This window comes from Nansenia antarctica (assembly GCF_963989245.1).
Source record: "Nansenia antarctica genome assembly, chromosome: 9".
Taxonomy (NCBI): Eukaryota; Metazoa; Chordata; class Actinopteri; order Argentiniformes; family Microstomatidae; genus Nansenia; species Nansenia antarctica.
Window position 1 is genome coordinate 15,085,839 of NC_137679.1, and position 7,500 is coordinate 15,093,338.

Below are 7,500 nucleotides of genomic sequence, written 5' to 3' on the forward strand. Positions count from 1 at the left end.
GGAATACCCCCCTGTACTACTGACTTACACCACCCAGGGTCTTCTCTGGGTGAGGGTGGGAGGTGGATGTTAAGGTGTGAGTGTCTGTCTATGATGTCAGATTTGCCTTCAATGTTCTCTTACTCGTTTAACCCTCTAACATATTGAAGACGTTAGAAAATCTGACTTCACATTTGTGTTGAAGTTGGTTCACATACATGGAGCTGTAATCAGGGTTCCCATGGGTCCTTGAAATCCTTAAAAGTTTGTGAATTTGAGAAAAAAAAATCAAGGTCTTAAAAGTTTTTGAAAATAGACATGGGTCATTGAAAGTGCTTGAATTCCTCTCTCTCTCCCTCTCTAAAAAAAAATCTATATTCTAAATGTTTTACTTAGCTCGTCAACTAGTAAATAAGTCTCTGTATTGCTTAACTTAACACATATTTCACAATATATTGTTTTGCTGTGCTGTGGTAGAGAAGACAAGAGACCATCTAGTGTTCAAACATTCAAGCCTCTCTTTTTAATTGTTGTCTGTGAGCGGATAGTTCCTATTATATAAATTCTCATCTAGTTCTGCCTCAAACTATGCCATGTTGGGTCCTTGAATTTGAGGGAATTGAGTCTTGAAAGTCCTTGAAAGGTGCTTGAATTTGATGTTTCAGAAGGTGTGGGAACCCTGTGCAATGTAATGTCTGATGTCATTCATAATCAATCATTAAGGTTTGTTATGAGTTTATTTATAACCAATTAAGAAAAAGCTTTTATACAAACACATACACTCCTCAAAGAAATTAAGGGAACACTCCAAGGATATGCCTCCCCAGACAGACACGTCAAACCGGTCATGCTGGATGATGTTGCGGGCAGCATAACGTTCGCCACGGTGTCTCCAGACTCTGTCACATCTGTCACATGTGCTCAGTGTGAACCTGCTCATCTGTGAATAGAACAGGACGCCTATTGTGAACCTGCCAATTCTGGTGTTCTCTGGCAAATGCCAGTCAAGCTGCACGGACCGGTGCTGGGCTGTGAGCACTAGAGTCCCACTAGAGGAAGTCTGGTCCTCATGCCATCCTCACAGAGTCTGTTTATGAGAGTTTGGTCAGAAACATGCACACGAGTAGCCCCTTGGAGGTCATTTTGTAGGGCTCTGGCAGTGCTCTTCCTGTTCAGATTTGTATCTTTTACATATAAAAAAACATTTGCATTTATGTATTCATATATTTATTTATTATAGTCTACTAGACACACCAACATTTAAGACCGCATATTATGGCCACATACACATCGACACAGTTTATCACAGCACCTTTATTGAACAAGACATCACAGATGACGGTGGGCTTATTGTATTTTGCCCCAAATTCCTGACTTGTTGTGAATCAGTCGATACAGCCGCCATACCATGACCTGACCAGCAGATGTCATTATTGGCGCTTTTCCACTACAGGGCCAGCCCGGGTCAGCCCGGGCTGGCCTGCTTCTTTGGCGCTTTTCCATTTGTCGGCCCGGGTCGGCTCGGCTCGGCTCGGCTCGGTTCTTTAGCTACCCTTCACGAGCAGGAACTACAGGGCCGAAAGGTACTTTTTTGCCAGGCTGCGTGTGACGTGTGACGCTGCATACCGTTGATTGGTCAATGGAAATCGTCATCCCATGTTCAGAGATTTCATCGCTAACCGCCATTTTTAAATACCACAACAGATTTCCCTCTCGGAAAATGTCACTTACTGTTTCTGTAATAACGTATTAATAAAGATTTTGAAAAAATATGACAACCATCGTATTATCTTAGTTTAATGTCATTTCAATGCATCATAGAACTTTTATTTACAACAAGCATAACAAAAAAATCGCTATTATGGCGATGTGCTGTGCCTATGCTGTTCCTCAGTCCAGCGCTTCATCATCATTGTATGAGTCAGCCTTTCCGTAGAAATACATCGCTCCGTTATATATACCTGTATATAACGTTACATGTTTTAAGGCTGATCTGTGCATGATAGTGCTGCATTATGTTGATCTATTTATATCGATCTATTCTTGCCAATTCCTTATTACCAGTGGAAAGGCTAAAACACTTTGAATGGAATAGATAGGACTTTCCGTTCAATGGAGGAAGCATGATCAGGGTATATACAGGAATCTTGAGGTTAATTTCAATACCTTTCTAAGACTTTTTAAAGACCTTGTCAATATTTTTCCAGACCTCACCGCCACTTCGAGCTGTAACCGTTTACATCAGTGACACCTTTAACTTAACAGTTTTAGTTTGCAATAGACTAGACCACTATCATACAACAGAATCTCCGGTTTTAATAAAACTAATAAATTCACAAGCTTTTACTAAACGTTTTTAGGACTCAAACTCTTTGGACAGAGTCTAATTCAGAAAAATACCTACAAAATTCAAGACCTCATAAAATCGTGATAAGACTTTTTAATACTTATTAAGGGTCTTGATTTTCCCAAAATGTATTTATCAACTTTTAATACTTTTCAAGACACCGCGGATACCCTGATGATACTCGCTCAGAGTTCATCTCGCTTTCCCCCCGTTGATGTATTAAACAATCTAAGCAATCTAATCAGAGCAGTTGTTATTATGTAATATTATTGATGGATGTGCCATTTAAAAAATAAAAAAATAATGTTTTTTCAGATTTTTATCCCTTTTTCACCCAATTTGGTAGCCAATTGAACCCAACCTAGCATCCAATTATCCCCTGCCTATTGCGTAGGATCCGCCGCACGACCCCGTGGCCGGCAGCCCCAGAGGAGATCGCCAGGCAGACTAGCTGACTGGCTCCTCGAGCCCAGCACCGTTATTCCGGCACCCCGGGGGCAGTGTTGCGCGACGGATCCTTGTCCGGAACTATTCCTATACCGCCCTCGGGAGCGGCCGCTCAATATGCCGCTCCCTGTGTGTGCCTCGGCCATATCCGGATCTGGCGAGCTGGGATTCGATCCCAGTCCCCGGTGGGCAGCTTGCACTAGTGGTTAGTGCTTAGACCGCTACACCACCGCGGGGCACGGATGTGCCATTTTTGATGGAGAGCAGTGAGCGGATGACTGGATGTGAGCATGTATTTGACTAATGCCGATAGATTCGCGTCTTGCTCCGAAACCGGAGCTGTCTACAGCGGATTCTACAGCGTTCCTTCAAACTATCGTAATTCATGAACTATATGCTCAATCTAAAAAATTCAAACAGTTTCTGAAAGCAGAGAAGTTGCACTTTTTGAACAGTTGAACCTTTTTAGGCTTATTACGGTAGTTCACCAACAAAAAAAGCACAGTGCTCAAAGTGTCAGGAGAAATAAGAATAGAATCGTGTCCACGACGTTCGTCCCTGACCCAGGGCTAACTGCATCCCTACCCGCGTTAGTCGCAGAAGCTGCTTTGGGTCGGTTTGTGAGGAAATAAGACATTTTGGGAAGTTTCGCTGCATTTTGTTACATTTTATATTGCTCTTGCCGATTTTTGCGCACCACTGAGGTACTTTCGCTTGCTCATTTTTCTGCAGGGTCTTGTGTCTCGCTGCCTATTTTTTTTAAAAATAAAACATTTTGTATCGTAGTGCCGAGAGACGGGAGTCGGAGGCGGCATATCAAATTACAAAGCTAAACGTTTAATGAAGAACATGAACGATTGTCAACAACACACTCAAGCAGTAACTGAATAAACAACTCGGGTACCACGCACGTAACTGTCCGTGCGGAACAATACTCCCAACCCACTGGGGGTGAATTATGTCAACCCACCACAGTATCCAATGTTATCCAACACAGTATCTTAGAGGCTGGGGGCCCCCCCTCGGTGCGTCGCTTGTGGGCCCGTCCCCTAAGGGTTAAGGTGTCAGCCTGCAGGATTCATCAACTACACTCAGGTCATGTTCTCACCCCTAAGGGGGTGTTCTCACTAGAACATGTGCTTCACTTGAAACAGAGTTTAGTATAAAGTTTGCTTTGCTCTGTGTCGTTTGGAGCTGTGAGAACGCGCATTCGAAGTCGCTCCCGCAGCAAACACCCCTCGGATGCTCCGCTTGAAAAGGGTGGTTTCTTCCGAAGCGAAACCACTAAAACAATTTTAGCCTTGTTATTGTTCCTGTTTATGTTTTGTGTATGTTGTCCCCTTTGTGTTTTTAATCATTGATGTTTCAAATTTGCACTTTTTGTATTTTGTTATTCTTGTATGTAAAGCACCCTGTGCATCCGTGCTGGGAAGGGTGCTATATAAATAAAGTTTTACTTACTTAAACACACGTGACATTGTTGTTGTTTATTGTTCTTCTTTGCAATTTATGGTGTCACATTCAATATTCAAAATTAAAAAATCAGAGGCGATGGCTGTTTTTCCTCCGGATGTTTGACTCCAGCTTCTCTCTGGTCTCCTGGGAGATGAAGGGGATGGAAGCGGCCTGCAGGAACACCATGATGGGCTTTCTCTCCGTTGCCGTGGCGACAGTCTGGCACAGGGATTTGGCAGGCGGGCAGAAGACCAGGGGTCCTATCCTGACGGTAGACGTCTTGGCCAGAGGGTGCGTGACCGCGTGGCGGGGGCATCGGAGTCTGGCGGGGAGGAGCATCCTAATGATGCAGATCATCCGTACTGCCTGCCTCCAGTGACGCAACGCAGAACTCTGGCTGGACTCCAGGGGGCCCATGGGGGGTTGCTGGGCCTCTGGGGGGCAATGCCTCCTCCACTGGAGGTCCTGTGCCGGGTCTCCCACGTACCTGGTGACGAGTCGGGGGAAGCCCCAGAGGCGATGGCTGTTTTTCCTCCGGATGTTTGACTCCAGCTTCTCTCTGGTCTCCTGGGAGATGAAGGGGATGGAAGCGGCCTGCAGGAACACCATGATGGGCTTTCTCTCCGTTGCCGTGGCGACAGTCTGGCACAGGGATTTGGCAGGCGGGCAGAAGACCACGGGTCCTATCCTGACGGTAGACGTCTTGGCCACAGGGTGCGTGACCGCGTGGCGGGGGCATCGGAGTCTGGCGGGGAGGAGCATCCTGATGATGCAGATCATCCGTACTGCCTGCCTCCAGCGACGCAACGCAGAACTCTGGCTGGACTCCAGGGGGCGCCTGGGGGGTTGCTGGGCCTCTGGGGGGCAATGCCTCCTCCACTGCACGTCCTCCCCATCTGGTCTGGGGGTAGGGCTTCGGTCAGGGCTTGTAGAGGGCGTCGGGGAGCAGGACCTGGACGACTGATCAGAGAGGGAGGGGCAACTGGAGCGAGTAGAGGAGGAGTCAGGGTACAGAGTATCCATCCGGTCCAGCGTCTTGTCCACTAGCTGCAGGCGGTGGGTGTAGAGCGGAGTGTCCTCCTTGGGCTCCTTCAGCTTCTCTCTGGGGTGAGATGGGGCAGCTTCTCCCATCTGGACATGAGATGGGCTGGGTTCTCCCATGGCTGCGTGGATGGGCTGGACCAGAGATGAGGTGGGCTTTATCTGGAGGTGCTGTAGTTGTTTAAAGACCAGGTTCCGCTCCATGCGCCACCGATCTTCCTGGTTCATGAAGATCACTCTGTCCGTCCGCCTGGGGCCCTGGGAGGGGGAGGTGTCACCAGTATCACATGGCTGGGACAGGGTGGGGCATCGGAGTCTGGCGGGGAGGAGCATCCTGATGATGCAGATCATCCGTACTGCCTGCCTCCAGCGACGCAACGCAGAACTCTGGCTGGACTCCAGGGGGCGCCTGGGGGGTTGCTGGGCCTCTGGGGGGCAATGCCTCCACTGCACGTCCTCCCCATCTGGTCTGGGGGTAGGGCTTCGGTCAGGGCTTGTAGAGGGCGTCGGGGAGCAGGACCTGGACGACTGCTCAGAGATGGAGGGGCAACTGGAGCGAGTAGAGGAGGAGTCAGGGTACAGAGTGTCCATCCGGTCCAGCGTCTTGTCCACTAGCTGCAGGCGGTGGATGGAGAGTGGAGTGTCCTCCTTGGGCTCCTTCAGCTTCTCTCTGGGGTGGGATGGGGTAGCTTCTCCCATCTGGACATGAGATGGGGCAGCTTCTCCCATCTGGACATGAGATGGGCTGGCTTCTCCCATGGCTGCGTGGATGGGCTGGACCTGAGATGAGGTGGGCTTTGTCTGGAGGTCCTGTAGTTTTTTAAAGACCAGGTTCCGCTCCATGCGCCACCGATCTTCCTGGTTCATCAAGATGTCACTCTGGCGGGGGCATCGGAGTCTGGCGGGGAGGAGCATCCTGATGATGCAGATCATCCGTACTGCCTGCCTCCAGTGTCGCAACGCAGAACTCTGGCTGGACTCCAGGGGGCGCCTGGGGGGTTGCTGGGCCTCTGGGGGGCAATGCCACCACTGCACGTCCTCCCCATCTGGTCTGGGGGTAGGGCTTCGGTCAGGGCTTGTAGAGGGCGTCCGGGAGCAGGACCTGGACGACTGCTCAGAGAGGGAGGGGCAACTGGAGCCAGTAGAGGAGGAGTCAGGGTACAGAGTATCCATCCGTAACTCCAGGCGGTCCAGCGTTTTGTCCCAGTCATCCTTGAGCTCCTTCAGCTTCTCTCTGCAGGAGGACACAGACAGGGCTCTCATTCAGGCTAACTGTTACTGTTATTATCAAACCTTTTTCATTTAGCTATGAAATATGACAAATCATAATTGATGGAACTTACTTGTGTGTCTCATTGATGATGTCCTCCTGTTCAAACACACACATGGGAGGGTAAGGATTAGCCTTTGAAATACACAAAGCAGACAACCCTAACACACATCCCTCACACACATCCCTCACAGCCATAACACACAGCTCTAACAGCCGTAACACACAGCTCTAACAGCCCTAACAGCCCTAACACACAGCTCTAATAGCCTTAACACACAGCTCTAACATCCCTAACACACAGCCCTAACACACAGCTCTAATACAGGCCTAAAACATTCCTAACACACAGCCCTATAACATAGCCCTAACACACAGCCCAATAACATAGCCCTAACACGGCCCTAACACACAGCTCTAACACACAAAGCCCTAACACACATCCGTAACACACATCCCTAACACCCAGAACTAACAACCCTAACACAGCCGTAACACACAGCCCTAACAGCCGTAACACACAGCCCTAACACAAAGGCCTAACACATCCCAAACACCGCCCAAACACAGCCCTAACACATCCGTAACACACAGCTCTAACACACAGCCCTAACACACAGCTCTAATACAGGCCTAAAACATTCCTAACACACAGCCCTATAACAGAGCCCTAACACACAGAAATAACACTGAGGCCAGCAGTGCTTTCAGACAATAATATTGACGCAGCTTTACCTCTCTTGCCGGCCGCGCGGTGGCATCTTTCCACAGGTGGATCAGCCAGGTAAGGAGCAGCAGCAGGAGCGTGGAGAGGACAACCCCCACGAGCTGGACATCGATGACCGCATCTCCAACAATGTTGTTGTAGTTCCGATGTAGTTCCGATGTCGACTCCAGGAGATGCATGCGGTAGCGCAAGTGCTTGTTTGTTGGGGCTAACGTGACTGGTGACTGGTGACTG